The sequence below is a fragment of the Alligator mississippiensis genome, chromosome 12, assembly GCF_030867095.1.
Source record: "Alligator mississippiensis isolate rAllMis1 chromosome 12, rAllMis1, whole genome shotgun sequence".
In the NCBI taxonomy this organism is placed as follows: domain Eukaryota; kingdom Metazoa; phylum Chordata; order Crocodylia; family Alligatoridae; genus Alligator; species Alligator mississippiensis.
This window is the reverse complement of record NC_081835.1, coordinates 32,090,838-32,109,214: the sequence shown is the minus strand read 5'-3', so window position 1 is coordinate 32,109,214 and position 18,377 is coordinate 32,090,838. Positions and strand designations below refer to the sequence as shown.

The 18,377-nt window shown below is 48.7% G+C and overlaps 1 long non-coding RNA gene across 2 annotated transcripts in view; it reads left to right on the top strand.

The window, feature by feature from the left end:
* Positions 1 to 785: 785 nt before the first annotated feature.
* The window catches only part of LOC132244526 (uncharacterized), a 113,114-nt gene continuing 95,522 nt past the window's right edge, over positions 786 to 18,377 (top strand). For both annotated transcript variants that reach the window (XR_009456086.1, XR_009456085.1), the window contains exon 1: positions 786 to 887. This is a non-coding gene — a long non-coding RNA (uncharacterized LOC132244526). The remainder of the gene's footprint in view (positions 888 to 18,377) is intronic.

The window sequence follows — 18,377 nt, the reverse complement described above, 5'->3', positions numbered from 1 at the left end:
CGCATTTTGTTTTTGTTCATGGTGGGTTATAATCCTGTATGGCTCGCACCTTAACTAACAAAGGTTGTATTTTTTCCCCCTGTTCGTAAGCCTAAATACTGGTTGTCTTCCTGTCTCAATGTGCATTTCTTTTGGCTGGTGGTCAGGTTTGTGGCTCACAGTTCTTCTAATACTGCTGTCAGATGTTATAGGTGTTCTTCCCAGGTCCCTGAGTACACCACCACGTTGTCAGTATAATATGCAGCAGTGTATCCCTGATGAGATGCCAACACCTTAGCTATCAAGCACTGGAATGTTGCTGCCACTCCGTGCAAGTCCAATGGCATTTGAACAAACTCATAAAGTCCCTAGGTGGATGTGATCTTCTCCTAGGAGTTTGCTTCCAGGGTTATTTGCGAATACCCTGTGGCCATGTCTTTGGTGAAGATAAACCACACCCTGCCCCCTTTTATTCTAGCTGTGGAGGCTTGGTCAAGGATCCACAGATTAGGACCCCAGCCTTTCTTAGCAGTCATTCTAAATCTTGTGCCTGGATTATGGGTTTCTTCCCAGGCCCTGGGCTCCCTGCCCAGAGTCCATAACTGTTAACACAAATCTTTAGGTGTTTCTAAAAGTTTTGTTGTTGTAAATTTCTGCAGCTTTCAGTTATTTGTAAATGTTTCCCAGAGCAATAACTAGAACTGAATCAGTAACCCTCCTCCCCACCCCCACAACTCCTGCACAGGCACAAAGGTCAAAAGCACTTCCTCCTTTTTTTTCTGGAGCCAGTCCTGGTTTTCAACCTGTAAGAGGCCAAGTAGTCATTAGAACTGTACTGGAATGAGGGTCTTGATGTCATTGCTCTCCATGTGTGGTGTTCCTCCACTTTCATTACTCACTTGGAAAAAGTAAGTATCCTGTAACTAGGTGTAGCAGTGCACTGGGATGTACCTGCTCCTTTAAGGGGGCAACCAGCCTGAGAGGCTGCTTGTAGGTGGTAAAGGGGAATAATTAAGAACTTACCTGGCCAGCAACAGGCTGTGCTGGAGCTATAGAAGCCCTGAGCCAGGCAGTCTAGCCATGGGAGCCATGAAGTGAGATGCTTCTAGTAGCAGGGCTCCTGAATACTGGAAGAAAGCCACTCTGCAATGCAGGGAACAAGGGAAGGTACCTGGGGCAGAGAAAGGCTTAGTTATAGAGAGAGGTGGCTCTGCTTTATGTTAAACCTACAGAAGGCTTGAGTGCCTGCCAGAAGGCAGGTGCTTATTATTAAGTTGTATTAGCAATTTAGCTTAGAGCCCTGCAAGGGCAGGCAAGGCTTGCTTAGAGGGCCAGCTGTCCAGCAGGGAGATAAGAAGCTCTGAGGCTGTGTGGGGCCCAGCAGGGATTGCGAGAGCTTAGAGCAGGGGCAAGCAAAGTCCAGCCCATGAGCCACATTTGGCCTGCAGTAGATTCTGTTTCTCAGCAGCCCCTACCCGTATTGCTTTTGGCTGGTTTCCATGGAGACCCCAGGAGGGACAGGGCTGTGATAGTGCAGGGCTCGGGCTTCCATAGAGACCAGCTCAAGCACTGGTGGCAGGGTGCATGGCTGGGTGGGGAGCTGCTCCAGGGCTAGGGCTGGGATTTTGCAGTGGTGACAGCATGGTCCAGAGCTTGGGCAGAGCCTCAATCTGCTGCCTGCATGCCCTCAGGGAGGGGCATGTAGGCAGCAGATTGTGGCTGTGCCCCAGCAGGACATGCAGGCAGTGGATTGCAGCTCTACGCAGACTCTGGACCATGCTGTCACCACCACAAAATCCTGGCCCTAGCCCTGGAGCAGCTCCGTGCCCAGCCATGCACCCTGTCACAGCTGCTTGGGCCAGTCTCCATGGAAACCCCGACCCTGTGCTGTCATGGTTCTTCCCTGTCATGGCCCTGCCCCTCCCAGGGTCTCCATTGAAACCAGCTGCAACAATGCAGAGAGGGGTTGCTGGGAATTGGAGTCTGGCTGCCCACTGGAACTGCCATTTTGCCCACTCATGGCTTAGAGAGCAGGGACCCAGGGATTCATGAGCTCCAGGACCAGAAAGGGCTGAGTGTGATCAGAGGGTCCTGGAACACAAAGCAGGGCTGAGAGAGAGTGATACCCAAGAAGGTCCAAAGACAGGGATAGTACCTGAGTGTGGGACCTGGAGGTTCAGGAGCCAGGGCTTGACTGACGGTTGGACCAGAGGGTCTACAGACCCAGGGACAGGGTCAGGGCCGAAGGTGGGACCATGGGGGTCCAAGGGCCCAGGGAGGCCAAGTGTGTGAACTGAACAGCATAGTGATAATACCTGTGAGGCTTGTGGTATGGTATAGGGGAGGAACAGAGCCCTTACAGTGTGCTCTTAAGGCTACAAGTACTCTGCAGGTACATGGGTGAGCCAAGAAGGGCTTATTAGGCATAAGGGCCGAGCCTAGGTGAAGGGACCCCAGAGGAGGGGCCCAGTAGTGGTTTGTATGGACTCAGGATCTCCCTAACAGCCCACAGGAAGCCTCCTTTTAAACTAATTCTTGTGAGAACAAGGCATGATGGGCAAGTGAACAAGGGAGGCCTACAGTAGAACCTGAGCCAGGCAGGGAATGCACGGCCACCAGGGGGTAATTTTGTATAAGCAAATGTTTTACAAATATAAAATAACATATTAGAACTGAACAGTACCCATTTATAAAGATGCTCCTTTTATTGTTGCCAATTTAGTAGCAATAGTAGTAACAAATTCATTTTTAACCTTCAAGAAGTCTTTATATATATATGAACAAGTAAGATTTATTGAGAAAATAATGCCTCAAGTTTGAGATGTTCCAGCTCAGGAGTACTCAACCTTTTTCCCCAGTGGGCTGGATGGGCAGTGTGCATTTCATCTGCAGGCCAGATCTGGCTGGTGGTCCTGATCTAGCATCCAGGGTGGGCACAGAAGGCACCATCCAGCCATGCAAAAGGAGGAGGCAGCCTGGTCCCAACACAGCCCCATGGTTGGGAAGGAGATATGGCCGGGCTCTGATTTAGACACAGGGAGAAGGGAGCATAGCCTGGCTCCAAGTGGCTGCATGGAGCTTGGGGTTTGGGAATTTGGCAGGAAATGAAGGTGGCTGTATTAGCTCTACCACTGAATTTTCCAACTAATGGGGATCCCCACAGGCCAGATGTGATGGCTCCGAGTGTTGCATCTGGTCCACTCACTGAAAGCTGAGTACCCTGTTTTAGATCAGTGAGGGCCAACCTTTTTTTGCAGATGTACCACAAATTAGCTCCACACCCTCCTTGAGTTCTGCCCTATCCCCTTCTTCTGATGGATCTGTTGCTCTGCTTTCTGCTCGCTTCTTTGTGCTGCTGGCCTGATCTGCTATTTTGCTTTCTGCTCCCTGCTCTGTCTGCTGCAGTGTTCCCTGTTCCCTCCCTGATCTTTCATGTCCCACACTCAGGCATTGCCCATGCCATTTGTGGCACCCATGTTGGCCACTCGTCTTCTAGATTATTCAATTCTTTGTTCCAGCCTTTTAAAATTGGACCATAATTGCATTTAATCTATATTTTATGGAGCATAATGGTATATTATTGCATGAAAATAGTAAGAATGTATAGCAATTATTTAGAATAGGAGATTGATTGTCTACAAGTTAAGAGTTGCAATTAAAAAGGGGGACCTTCGGATGTGTATTAAGAAAAAAAAGGATTACAGACCTATTATGTGGGGCACTAGTTTCCTTAAAGACATTACAGAAGTACTTTTGTTTAGCACCTATAGGGTTATCATGGACAAAACATTAGATGTGCAATAGGAAACAAGCCTTTCCTGGGGGACAAATACATTAGATGCTTGAAAGACATTTTCATATTTCTGAAGCTGTCCTGTAAAATCTGCTTTGTGTGCTAGAATAAGTCTCAATAAAACACCCTAGCACAATTGTCCACCCACTCCATAATAACCTCATTTTGAATTCTATAGAGATAGCTATAGAGAGGGCAATGCTAAAAGGTGAATCTTATTAAGATGTTGGAATTTGGAAAAGCATTCCCTAGTTAACTGTCCAAAGTTTTCTGAGATGAAGGGATATGTTTTTCTCTTTGATCAAAATATGGCCAAGGTTCACTTAGGAAATTCCATTAAAGTGGTAAGGGATGAAGGCATACATTCAAAGCCAATGAGCTTCTTATTAATGACACATGGCTTCCTTTTTAATTTGAAAACTTCCCTCTACTTTACATTGAAATAAGCTGAGTGCCTCAAATGCTGGAAACTGTGACTCTGTAATAAAATCTGCTTGAAGGAAGCAGTATGTGGTTAAATGACCCATTTTAAAAGCTGTATAAAAGATTATTTTCCCACACAAATGAATATTGTCTTTTGGGTTTATCTGAGATCTAAACCACAACTTTTGAACCTAGGTCCTTGAAGTTAGGCCCCTAAATAAATGTGTATGTTTCAGAGGTGGTGAGACCCCCACCTTTCTCCCTTTGCCTTCCTGGAAGTAGCGTGCATGAAAATAATACCATGAAAGAGAATATAGTTTTCTCTTGATGCATGCAAATATAAATAACATGATACTCCCATGACTGCTAATGGAATATGTACTTCATCCTATGCATGAGAATTCATATATTTACCATGAATGCACATATATTGCATAATATATACAATATATTTCTGTAAAGGCAAGACTATTATCTTTGTAAGTGACAGGTTGCACTACTTCAGGATGGGTCAGATTCTACTTCACCTATTAAGTACCAAAGTAGACTGAACATGATCCTATCCACCTTGTTTTGAGTGCGTTAAAATCCATCTGTTTTTGTAACGTACCATTAACCTTAAAAATAATCAGTCACAAAAATGCAGTGGGGAGAGGAGGACAAACCCACTTTTTATATTAACAATTCTTCTAGGACTGGAACATGATGGAACAGGATCACACTTAGGCAGCTAACAAGCATGGTATGGTCTGGCTCTTTGGCTTCATTCCACATCTTGTCAATATATAAAATTTCATGTGTGTGCATATTACTTTATTATTCTACCTCTAGTCAATCATGTAATGCTTGGTAGTTAAATAAATACCAAACTTAGGTGCCTGAGTGCCAGTGGAGGTAGGTGACTAAATGCCTTTAAAAATCTGCCCTTTGCTCTAGTTTTGCCATTTTATACACAGTGGGCGCATCTACATGTCACCCTATGGCAATGTAGCAATACACTACATTGCTGTACGGTGTGCTGCAGTGATGTAGTGCTAATGTGGGTCTATGTGTGATTGGCAGCTAAGTCACTGGAGCAGTCCACTCCCCAAGTATAGCATGCTGCTATGGTGATATAGTGGTGAAATCTAATTGTGTGCCGTGCGCACAGTGCAATAACTGCCCATGCTGTACTTCCAAAAGGAAGTACTAAAGCATGGTACCCTAGCAATGTCTCCATACAGTGACGTGTTGATGCACCCAGTGTCTGCTGCTTGTTGTGTCTGAATTCTAGAATGTCTTATAATTGATTAACTGATCTTGGAATCTTGTGCTTGTGATTTTACGATGCCCTTATTTTATGGGTTAATATAATAAACAAAATATTAGTCTGACTCTCTCCCATTCAAAATCACTCTTAAAACTGAGCTTACTTGTGTATTAAACAATTGGTCATTTTTAATTTGATTTCTCTAGGGGTCTGTTTGGATGCAGATTACAGGAATTGCTCCTAGTCAGAGGCAGTTTTAGATCTACAAAAATTTGATATAAATTATTCATCTCAAAGTTATACTTATGTGAAGAGCTCTGTGTCCAGGAAAGGCTCATTAATCGTAAGGCTGCAGTAAATATTCCTGTAGCATCAGAATAAATCGTGGCTCCCAAAGCAAAAAGCTTTATCCTAGTAGGCTTGAAAGTACAGCTCAATCTTCTTTTTAAGAAAAAGCAAAAAAAGCTCAGTATTCTTGTCAGAACACAAAAAGTAGGATGAAGGTACCAGCAATCTACACAAGCTGGGAATGAGAACCCTTCAGGCACTCACTCTTGCTGCAGCTCTCTTCTCAACTTCCTTTCCCAAAGCACCTGCTTTTCCTCTGCATGTACTATGTGACTATCCTGCTGCAGCTGCAGAGTGAGACGTGCCCCTGAAGCCATTCCCAAGACCAAGGTGAAAACATTTAGCTGGACTCTTGCAATAATAAACCTCCACTTATGATGGTTTTTAAGGAAAAAAAGACACTTCAGAATTGTGATTCCACTGCGTGTTATATAAGCGTCAAATTTCCAGTGCTCAAATTGCCATCTTAAACTTTAAATGAGTCATTATGTGTTTAACTTGTCATCTCAGCCACTAGCTGACATCTAATGCAGATTTACTCACAAGAGATGGAAATGGCAGTCAGCAGCACTGAACAAGCTCCTTTGTGCATTCAAAGTAGTAGCTCTTTGGGCAGGAACTTCCTAATATTATCAGCAGATACTGTCACCTAGGCCTGTGTGAAGCGGCTAGTATTCACTTCGGATTCAGATTCAGCCGATTCGGGGGGACAGTGATTTGATTTGGTGATCTGAATCACTGACCCGAATTGATTTGGCTGAATCTCCGAATCAGCTAGGCCCATCCTCCACCCGCTTTCCCAGCCTGGCAATGGCTGCCCCGCCCATCCCAAATCACTTTGAAAAAAAAAAAAGCCCCAACTCAGTAGGTTCTGCCAGGTGGGGGGAGGGATCCCTGCTGCCCCCCACTGCCCCCCACTGGGTGGGGGGGCTCTACACAAGCCCCCCCGATGCCATCCCACTGTCCCAGCCCCCCCATTGCTGCCCCGCCTGCCATGGCTCTGGACATTTAAAAAACACAAACAAACAAGAAAACCCCTGGACTCACTATTCCTACTGGAGGGGGGTGATCCCCACTGCCCCCACCACTGCCCTGCACAGTGTGGAGGGCTCTGCATGAGTCCCTTGAAGCCCTGAGGCCAGTGCAAGAGCAGTGAGTCCTGGGGCTTTTCTTGTTTCTTTTTCTTAAAGGGCTGGAGCTGGCCCAGGCGCGGCTCCCATGAGGGGGTGGGTTGGGTGTCTCGTGGCAGAGCACCCCCATGCAGCGTAGGGCAGCGGGGGGTAGTGGGGCTCACCCCCCCCCGCATGGCAGCACCCAGTGAGCACCAGGGATTTTCTTTAAAGGGCCAGAGCTGGACCAGGTGGGGGACCTTTGGGGGGCTGGAGGAGCAAGGGGGGGGTCAGGGGGCTCGTGCACAGACCCCCATGCAGTGTGGGGCAGTGGGGGCCAGCAGGAATCATCCCCCCCTGCCCGGCAGCACCTGGTGAGTGGGGTTTTTTTAAAGCACCAGGAGCTGGGGTGGGCGGGGCAGCCATGGTGGGGGCTTGGGGAGCAGGCAGGGGATGGGGTCTGGCAGGGATCCCCCATGATCCCCTCCCCACTCCTCCAGCTCCCCCCCACACCCTTACTTACCAGCTCTGAGTCTGGCTGCAGCTCCCTGCTGCAGCCACCAGGGACTGTCTGAATCATCAGAGCTCTCCAATTTTCTCCAAAGATTCGGTGAGGTTTGAATCCATTCAGACCTTTTAATTGGTCCCCTGATTTGATTCAGATTCAGAGATTCGGCCACCAAATTGAGGTGAATCTCCTCTGAATCTAATCACCACCCGAAGCTTCGCATAGCCCTGCTGTCACCCAGAGTGTCAAGGGGATAGCAGAGCTTTCCCCATGGAATAGGATTTCTTGTTGGCATGTGTCTCAGCTCAGGCTTCTGAAGTCTCTTTATAGCAAATCAACAAACAACCATTTTGCTGTACCTATCCTGCACACAGGTCCTATTCCAGGTACATTGCTTAACTCTCTAGGCAGCTCTATGTTGCACTGGTCTGGGGTTGGTCCTATCTTTCTATGATGAGTAGCACAATAGAACCATAACACTGTGTAATGCCTGTAGACACTCTTGTAATACAAAGTATCTGGTGTCTAAGACCTTCAGAGGAGTCCAATTAATTCCACTAGAATGGGCTGTAGTTTTTTACATCCTTTTGGCCATTACTAAAAATTCTCCTAATAATAATAATGGGAGAAGCATGTTGGGACTGACTTCTTGGAACCCAGGCATAACTGTGCTATGTTGCTTGACTTGAGAGTTAAGACTCTCTTTCAATACCCTGGCCATTAAAATATGTTCTCTGTTAACTCAGTCCTGACGGTTGCAATGGTTGCTGAGGGAACCTGCCTTATACTCTTCCTGTCTTGGCTCTTCAAGTCTTCCCCTCTTGGCTGTCTAATGGGCCAGCTTCAAGAGAAGGCCTGGAGAAGTTATTGACTAAAAGGCTGGAGGGTTCTTCTCCTCCACTATACATGCCTAATTTTGATTTTTTTTTAACCTGAATGAATTCCAAAACTTTTGTGCATACTTGGGTGTTATTTCTTCTCCAGGCTTACTGCTGGCTGGAGCACACTAAGTAGGTTGGGCAAGATTGAATCATAAACTGAATAAATAGCAAAAAATGCTGTTGTCTGGCTATGTACATGTCATTTAGATCTTCATGCTAAAATAGGATGTAGCCCTGTGTGTCTCAAAATCCTTCAGGGTGTAGACACACAGCTCTTTCGAAAAGGGAATGTTTTAAAAGGATAGCAGCTGGCATGTTCTAATTGTTATGTGTGAATGAGCTGAGAAGAATTCAAATGCAGCAAACCTACTTTGGCAGACAAGATTCTTTGGGTAAATGTGATATCTTTTATTAGACCAACTAAATTCCTTGAAAAATTGTATTTTGCAAGCTTTCAGCCACAAACACCCCTCTTTAGGCATAGGAAGAGTCTGCTGGTATGTGTTCTCTCCTGTGTGGAATAGAAGCCAATATGCAAAATGGCCAGCTGTATTTCTGACATTGGATCACACCTGAATCACTTTCTGTAGAAACAAAGAGGCACAAATAAGGTTAGCTTTTGCATCTTTTTTCCATTCCTGACCTGTTAGTGAAAATATACAGGGATTTGGCAGGACTTGTGATAAATAGTGTGGTGGCGAAGCGCCCCCACAGGCGAGTGAGGGGGAGAAGAGGGGACCCACAGACCCTAGACCCCGAGAGCAAGCCCCCAGGAGGGCATACATACCGGCAGAGGGGCAGCGGGAAGAAGAGCCGTAGCCGCGGCTGCAGCCGCGCGAGCCGTCATTACGCCGGCTCTGGCAACAGCTGTTCACCGCGCGGCGAACAGCTGAGCCAATCCCAGCGGCTGGAGCGGCCGCTGCAGGAGGATTCAAAAACGCCGACAGGACAGGGAAAGAGGGAGAGCCGGGGGAGAGAGTACGGGTGCGCGGTCCGTGCTGCAGGCTCTCGCACGGAGCGTCGAGGACCCTGCCTGTGGGTCTCAAGCAAGCAGTATAGGCAGGAGCGGGACGCCTTTCACCAGCAGCCAGGCAAGAGACGATCAGAGAGTGCACGCCGAGGCACTCTCTCTGCTGCGTCCTGAAGCGGCAGCCGTACAGGAAGCAGGGGAGCGCCCTGCGGACGGGAGGAAAGGGGAGAGAGCGGAGGCCCCAGGAGGGGGCTGGAACCAGGGGAAGCAACCACCAGCTCCCCCTGGTCCGGAGGAGTGTTATCTATAAGGGAGGAGAAAGGAGAAACCCCTCTCTGCAGGAGAGGGGAACGACCGAGAACCGGGGAACCGGGCAGAGGCCATCATACTGGGCCCGGCAACACCTGAAGGACATCGCCCGGCGGCTGGTGTGTGGACGGGGTGTAGGGGAGGCGGAGCCCCGTGGATCACCGCGTCCGATAACCGTGAGTACCACCGCCTATCGGGAGGCCCCACCCAGGATAAAGAGCTCCACTGGAGACCCCTCCGAAGGTAATTGAGTACATCCAAGGCGTGGCAGGCGAGTTGAGGGGAGGGGCCACACCCCGATAGGTCAGACGGAGCGAGGCACAGGCTCCACAGTGGTGCATTGGCCGGGAACCACATCGTTCTCGTACGGTGGTGAAGGGACAGTGTCCCGACCCGGGACCCGACAGCGATGCAACAACCTGCCCTCGCGCCCACGGACCTGCTTACGCAGACTATCCAGGCCATAGGGCAGGTGCTGGCAGTGCAGCAACAACAGAGCGCACACCAGCAGGAGTGGATACAGCGCAATGCTGCTTTATTTAAAATGCCCCGGATGACTAGGGAGGACGACCCAGAAGCTTATATCGAGGCATTCGAGAGGACAGCCGTCCAGACAGGGCTAGACCGTGGTCAGTGGGGCCACCACCTGGGGGCGCTGGTGATAGATCAGGCCCAAGCGGCCTACCGAGCGCTATCGAGGGACAAAGCTCGTGATTACGAGACAGTGAAAGCGGCAATCCTCTACAGGCTTGAGATTTCACCAGAAAGTCATCGCCAGGCCTTTAGAGCCCGAAAGTCCAAGGAGGCCAGGCGACCCCGGGGGTTGTTGCAAGCTCTAAGGGACTCGCTTAACAAATGGTTGCCAGCCGGCAAGTTTGACTGGGCGGGCGTGATGGACTAGATCCTGTTAGAACAATTCCTATGGGATTTGGAAGAGGATGCCCAGAGGTGGGTACGCAGACACCAGCCGCAAACTAGCAAAGAGGCACTTCGCTTGGCGGAGGCTTTTGCGAATTCGGAAAGGGAACAGGGATACGGACGAGGGCCCTGAGGCACGAAAGAGGGACCCACAAGCGAAGGGGAAAGGCGAACGGTCCCCAAACGAGGGACACCAAAAGGGGTGGTGTGTTACCACTGTGGGCAAACCGGACACATCTCCCGCGAATGTGGGGAAGGCCTGAGCGAGCTGAGCTGCACCCCTACAGGATATCCACCCTCCCGGGACAGAGGCAAAGAGACAGAGAGAGGGGAACCCATGGATTGCAGTTTCGGGTCGGCAGCCCAGAACGAGGGGTGGAACCGGCCCGTAGTAACCGCATGGGTTGGAGACAGGATGGTTAAGGCCACATTGGACACGGGGTGTTCCCACTCCCTACTTCGGGCAGACCTCGCTCCACAGAGGGAACGAAAGAATGACGGGCCCCTGACGATGACCTGCATACTAGGGGGGGAGATGCGGTTCCAGACTTGCTATGTCCCGCTTAGGGTAATGGAGTTTAGCGGAGAGCTCCGAGTGGGAATTGCCCCGACCCTGGCATGCGAGATGATACTAGGCCGAGAATGGGGCCCATTCTATACCGTCCTTGAGCGAGTGAGGGCTACGCAGGAGGCGAGGAACCAGATCAAGAGGGGCGACGGGTGGGCCGGCGAGGGCACAGCCCGTCACAACGAGACTACGACAGGCGACATCGACCTGGAACAGTTCGTGAGCGCGGCCCAATTTCGTAGGGCACAACAGGAGGACCCGGAACTGCAGCAGATGTGGGACGCCGACCCCGGGGAAGGACCTTCCCAGGGGCATCCCAGCTTCGAGGTAACAGGGGGGCTACTATATCGGGTCCAACGGGGTGAGGAGGGTACCATACGGGGGAGACAATTAGTGGTCCCGACCTCACTCCGCAAAGCGGTGTGGAGACTGGCCCATGACTCACCCCTGGGTGGCCATCTGGGACGTAACAAGACCCGGGCGAGACTGGTCCAAGAATTCTTTTGGCCTCATCTCCAAGAGGATGTGGAAAGGTGGGGGGCCGCATGCCCAGAGTGTCAGAGGGCCCAGGAATGGAAGGCCCCAAGGGCACCCCTGAAGCCCATGCCCATAGTGGAGACACCGTTCTCGCGGGTCGCCCTGGATATAGTAGGACCTCTCCCCAGGTCTCATAACGGATACCAATATATCCTGGTGATGATAGATTATGCCACCCGCTTCCCAGACGCCGTGCCCCTAAGGTCCATAAATGCCACTCGGGTAGCGGAGGAACTTCTTAAGTGGATAGCCCGGGTGGGCATACCTCGGGAGAACCTCACGGACCAGGGAACAAACTTTATGTCTGGGGTAATGAAGGCTTTATGCAAGACCCTCGGCATCACCCAACTAAAGACCTCGGTCTACCATCCCCAAACTAACGGCTTGGTAGAGAGGTTAAATGGGACCATCAAGCGGATGCTCAGGCGGTGTGCCCAGGAAGACCCGCGGAAGTGGGATACCATCTTGACACCCCTGCTGTTCACCCTAAGGGACGCGCCGCAGGAGTCAACCCAATACTCCCCATTTCAGTTGGTGTATGGCAATAGCCCTCGGGGACTGCTACAAATCGTAAGGGAGGAGTGGGAGAAGCCAATAGGCTTGGGGGTATCGGCGGAGAGGTATCGGGAGGAGCTACAAGATCGAATCTCCACGGCCCAACGGATCGCCAGGCAAAATCTGAGGGATGCCCAAGGCATACAGGAAAGGCGTTACAATCAGAAGACGAAAATGCGGACGTTCCTGCCGGGGGACAAAGTTCTGGTATCGCTGCCAACCTCCTCCAGCAAACAGCTGGCTATGTGGCAGGGGCCATTTACCGTGGTGAGACAAGTAGGGCCCGTGGATTATGAATTGCTTAAACCAGGTCACCGCCGGGAGCGACAGATTTACCACGTAAATCTGCTCAAAGAGTGGAAAACTCCCCAGGGCTGGTTGGCCTTAGGTGAGGATACAAAGGAGGACCTGGGACCGATGTGTCTCGGGTTAAGGAGACCCGGGAAGGAGGGAGCAGTACAGATGGGCAAGGAGTTGGGCCACCACCAACAGCAGGAATTACTAGCTTTGATAGAGGAATTTAGGGCAGTGTTCCAAGAGATCCCGGGGCGAGTAACGGAAGTAGAACAAGAAATCAGGACCCCTCAGGGCGCACTGGTGAGGGAGAGATGGAGGCCGATACCGCAGCGGTGGCAACAGGAAATACGACAAGAGATTATGACAATGCAAGAACAAGGGATTATACGACCATCCCGCAGTCCATGGCGGAGCCCCATAGTCCCCGTCATCAAACCGGCTGGGTCATTGCGCATATGTATAGACTACAGGAAGCTCAATGCCCTGACTACGTTTGATGCCTTTCCGATGCCACACGTCACGCACCTCGTGGAGAAAATCGGGGAAGCACAGTATATAACCACGCTTGATTTGGCAAAGGGATATTGGCAGATCCCGATGCGACCCGCGGATTGTGCCAAAACGGCCTTCGGGACCCCATGGGGCCTATTCGAATTCACGCAGATGCCCTTCGGCCTCAACGGAGCAGCTGCGACGTTTCAGAGGTTAATGGACAACCTATTGGCACCCCACGCAGCATACGCAGCGGCATACATTGATGACATCATTATATTTTCGGCCAGCTGGCGACAACACCTCCAAGACCTCAGAGCAGTCCTGGGGGAACTCCGAGATGCAGGGCTGACCGCCAACCCGAAGAAATGTAAACTGGCGGGGAAAGAAACAGCATACCTAGGGTTTCGAGTAGGCCGAGGGACAGTTCGGCCACTCACAGATAAGATTGAGGCTATAAGGCAGTTCCAGGAACCAAGAACCCGCAAACAACTGTGTTCCTTCTTGGGACTCATTAACTATTATCGACGATTTATACCCTGCTTCGCGACGCTCGCCACGCCGCTTACTGACACGTTAGCTGGGAAATCTGTGACACCACTGAAATGGACACCGGGGATGCGAAAAAGCTTCCAGAATTTGAAAGAAGCAATGCGCCATGACGTTGTCGTGCACACGCCTAACTTTAACGCCCCTTTCATTTTACAGACGGATGCATCAGGACGGGCGCTGGGAGCAGTGTTACTGCAGAAACACGGGCAGGAGGAGCGCCCAATTGCCTTTGCCAGCAGGAAACTCAGTCAGGCAGAAACCAGGTATGCCACCATCGAAAGGGAGTGCCTGGCAATACGCTGGGCAATAGAATATTTTAAGTACTACCTGATGGGGAGGGAATTCGTGGTAGTAACAGACCACGCACCACTACAGTGGTTAACACAGAAACAGAGCATGAACACCAGGATCACCCGCTGGGCTTTGGCGTTACAGCCATTCAAATTCACGGTGATACACCGTCCAGGCCGAGATAACTTTGTGGCTGACTTCTTGTCCAGGTGGGGAGGCGCAGACGACGCAGAGGACGGTATGGGCCACATCCATAGGGAGGAGCTGCAGGTGACACATGCCGTCACGAGAGAAAATCAGCCGCCACAAGGCAACTTAAGGGGGGAGGTCTGTGGCGGCGAAGCGCCCCCACAGGCGAGTGAGGGGGAGAAGAGGGGACCCACAGACCCTAGACCCCGAGAGCAAGCCCCCAGGAGGGCATACATACCGGCAGAGGGGCAGCGGGAGGAATAGCCGCAGCCGCGGCTGCAGCCGCGCGAGCTGCCATTACGCCGGCTCTGGCAACAGCTGTTCACCGCACGGCGAACAGCTGAGCCAATCCCAGCGGCCGGAGCGGCTGCTGCGGGAGGATTCAAAAACGCCGACAGGACAGGGAAAGAGGGAGAGCCAGGGGGAGAGAGTACGGGTGCGCGGCCCGTGCTGCAGGCTCTCGCACAGAGCGTCGAGGACCCCGCCTTCGGGTCTCAAGCAAGCAGTATAGGCAGGAGCGGGACGCCTTTTGCCAGCAGCCAGGCAAGAGGCGATCAGAGAGTGCACGCCGAGGCACTCTCTCTGCTGCATCCTGAAGCGGCAGCCGTACAGGAAGCAGGGGAGTGCCCTGCGGACGGGAGGAAAGGGGAGAGAGCGGAGGCCCCAGGAGGGGGCTGGAACCAGGGGAAGCAACCACCAGCTCCCCCTGGTCCGGAGGAGTGTTATCTATAAGGGAGGAGAAAGGAGAAACCCCTCTCTGCAGGAGAGGGGAACGACCGAGAACCGGGGAACCAGGCAGAGGCCATCATACTGGGCCCGGCAACACCTGAAGGACATCGCCCGGCGGCTGGCGTGTGGACGGGGTGTAGGGGAGGCGGAGCCCCGTGGATCACCGCGTCCGATAACCGTGAGTACCACCGCCTATCGGGAGGCCCCACCCAGGATAAAGAGCTCCACTGGAGACCCCTCCGAAGGTAATTGAGTACATCCAAGGCGTGGCAGGCGAGTTGAGGGGAGGGGCCACACCCCGATAGGTCAGACGGAGCGAGGCGCAGGCTCCACAAATAGTTTGTCAGTGTTTGTGCCTATTGAAAAGATCCTCATTATCTTCTAGTAGGAAAGGTTACCATTAATGCCTGCATGTAAGCTGTTTATTAACTTGATGGTACATTACAGGGTAGAATAAGATGGGGGAATCATGCAACAAGTATTATGTGGATGAAGTGGACTTACAAAGATCTGGCAGAGGCCAGTGCCAGTTTTATGCTTTAGAACATGTGATATGATCAAAATAATTTCTGTGGGTGACTTCGTGGGCTGAGCTCTCAACAATTTCCTCTTCTTTCACTGAAAAGCATGTTGATCTCTTTTTAGATGTATTATTATTTGGTGACTTGCCAGAAAGATCTCAGTGGTTCTGTGTTGAGAAAAAAAAATGTTCCTCATCTATTAAAATATAAAAAATGCTCTGTCATAAAGATCTAAAATAGTATCCTAATGAGGGGTAGGTAAATGCCTGCATACAGATAGATAGAAAAAAAAATTCTGTTAGATGTACAAGCTGAGTGAGAGACCTTTCAGACCATACCAGGAGAATATTTATTAACAACAGCATGTTGCAACTGTGCACACAGATCCTTCTAGTTTTTCTCTTTTGGTTCTTCTGTAGCAGCCAGTACTCCCATATGCCTGTGGTAAATAAGGTGGTCATCATAGAGGACAGGTCAGTTGTCCTCTGTCCTCTATTGATACGAACCCAGATGCCTTTATGTCCTCTATTTTTCTCTTAAAGGCATTGGGTTTCATATCGATAGAGGACAGAGTAGCAGAAAACTGGAATGTCCTCTATGATGGCCACCCTAGTGGTAAATGAAAATGGCAAATATTGCGTAATGCAAAAATATATGCATTAAATGTCACTCATCTAAAAGTAGTCTGATCATGTAAATAATGCTCTCGTTAACATTTATAAAGTTAAAACAAGTACATGAAAACAAATCTCTGCCAGGACTGCTGGGGCATCACCAGAATAACTACAGCCTGGTAATGAGATCAGGGTTAGCTGGATATTAGTGCTTCTCCTGTAGCTGTGCCTATTAAGAAGAAAGCTGTATTAAATTTAGACCTGGGTGCTAAGTAGAGATGTCCTACTCTGCTTCTACCAAGTTGAGGCTTGCCTGAATTGTTTTTCAGCAACTGTATTGAGCATCAATAATAATATGATGTGTGCAGGTATTATGCATGAAACTTAAAACTTGTACTTAGAGTGTGATATCTGGGAAGTTAGCATGAGTTTACTACTTCCTTAAGCAATTAAGCATCATGCATTAGGGCAGTGATTCTTGGTCACGGTGCTGTGGCACCCTGGGGTGTCAAATGTTTTGACCTGTTGTGGTCTTTTATTTTAGAGAAGAATTGCTCTATTTTTCAGTCAAAAACCAGTGAAAACTAAGAGCTGGCATTTTCTAAGAGGTGCTTGAGTCCAAAAAAGTTGAGAACCACAGCATTAGGGCTTGGTTAGCCAATATATTTGGTCTTATGGCCTCATGGATATTCTATTGAAGTTCTGTGATGTGGGGTTCTGAAGAACCCAGAAGGACTAGACTTCTTTCTCTCATCAATATTAATTTAGTTGTCAGAACTGTGTGGTTTCAGTTAAACTGAACTTAAGGCTTACTCTTAAAGTGAATTGTTTTCTATTTCTGTCTCGTATTCTTTACAGTTACCCCCAAAACAACACCCAGTAAGGATTAAACCTAAGATGTTGTTTTTTCCAACTGTTATTTAGTGCCTTTTATCTCACTCCATTAATACTCTTTTTAATGTCCCAGTGGAGAATTACAGTTTTTAAATAACCATTGGCACTAATTCTGCTCTTGAGACAAAGAGCAAATGATGCTGTTTCATCATTTTTGTTTTTCAAGTCTTGAGCTGTTCCAAAATTCCAGAATCAGAAATAGTGATATTTTTCTCCAAGGTGACTACGGTAGATTTGCAAATTCATCTTATATCTTTGTAACCAAATAGAAATGTCTAGGTGATAGCCCAAGGTTTATACTGTCACTATTTCACATGGAGTACAACAGACCTGACAAGAGAATTTCATTAGGAGAATTTCATTAACCAGGGACATACATCTTTCTGGTAAGATTCCTGGCATTATAAACATAATTTTAGTTGTAATTGTCTGCAAAAATTCATGGTACATGTGGTGGAGGATACATTTGTGGTGGGGGGGGGTGCGGTGAAGGACCACATGAAGCAAATACAGCAGAACTGCGTAGTTTAACATGTTGACAGGGCTGTAATATAATGCATTTCTAGCAGATTTAGTGTGATAAGTATAACTAAGGAGAAAAATGCCTACTTTTTCCATGAAGCAGTTATAGTTAAAGGCAAAGTGTGGTAGTTATCTTCATTGCAAACTTGGGTTAAAAAAACCAGAAGGATGCAGTAAGATAGCAGGTCCTTTACCACCTGTCTGGATATTTGAGAGCTGGATGACTCAGCAGCATTGATAATAGTACAAGGACACTTTTATTGCTTGCCCAATAGTTTGAATATCCAGGTCACTAATGACAAAGGGCTGCCAAGTGACAGCTGTTTGAGGGTTTCTGCCAGTTCCTAATGGATAGTTGTTCACCTGAAGAAAAAACACCTATAGAAAGGGTACTAATTAGCAACCCATTGGCAATCTGAGTGGCTGGGGACAGCCTCCTTTGAGGTTCCTTCAGCTCAGCCCTTCAGTACATTGGCAAAGTAATGGGCAAGCATGTGTTGATACTGTGTAAGTATTGTTTCTGGTTTCTGGCTGTGTATGTTCCCAGCTGTCTTTCTAGCACCTTTTATAAGAATTAAATTATCATCTTCTGAAAATTAATGTATTAATAATACCAGAATGTGTGTTCTCTAAATACCGTATTGACAGAGTAGTTAATTCTAAGCCAAGATTGTAAAGGTTTCAAGCTAATTAAGCTGGCTCAAACATTTCCCTTCTGTCTTTGAGACTCATTTGTTATGGTACTAAGTACAGTGACTAACATTTCTGTTGGCTTATTGGGATCTATACAAAATCTTGTATTTATCTTTCTAATATGAAAAACCAGGCTGGTTGACATGCACCAGTCAAATGTGGGTACATCCAGGAGTTCAAATTAGGATTAGATCTCACACCCTTCAGCTTCAGGTAACAAAAAAACAATTTTCTGATGTAAGTGACTGAATAATAAAACCATGTGAATGATTTCAGAAACTTTCTTATTGTGACACCACCTCAATTCTTCTCTTGTTGTGATGTACATTAACATGTATGTCAGACTGAAATGTATCCAGGAGGAAAAAATTTCTCAAATTACTTAGAATGATGTAATGGAATAAAATGAACAGTAAAGCTGCCAAAGTATCAGAAA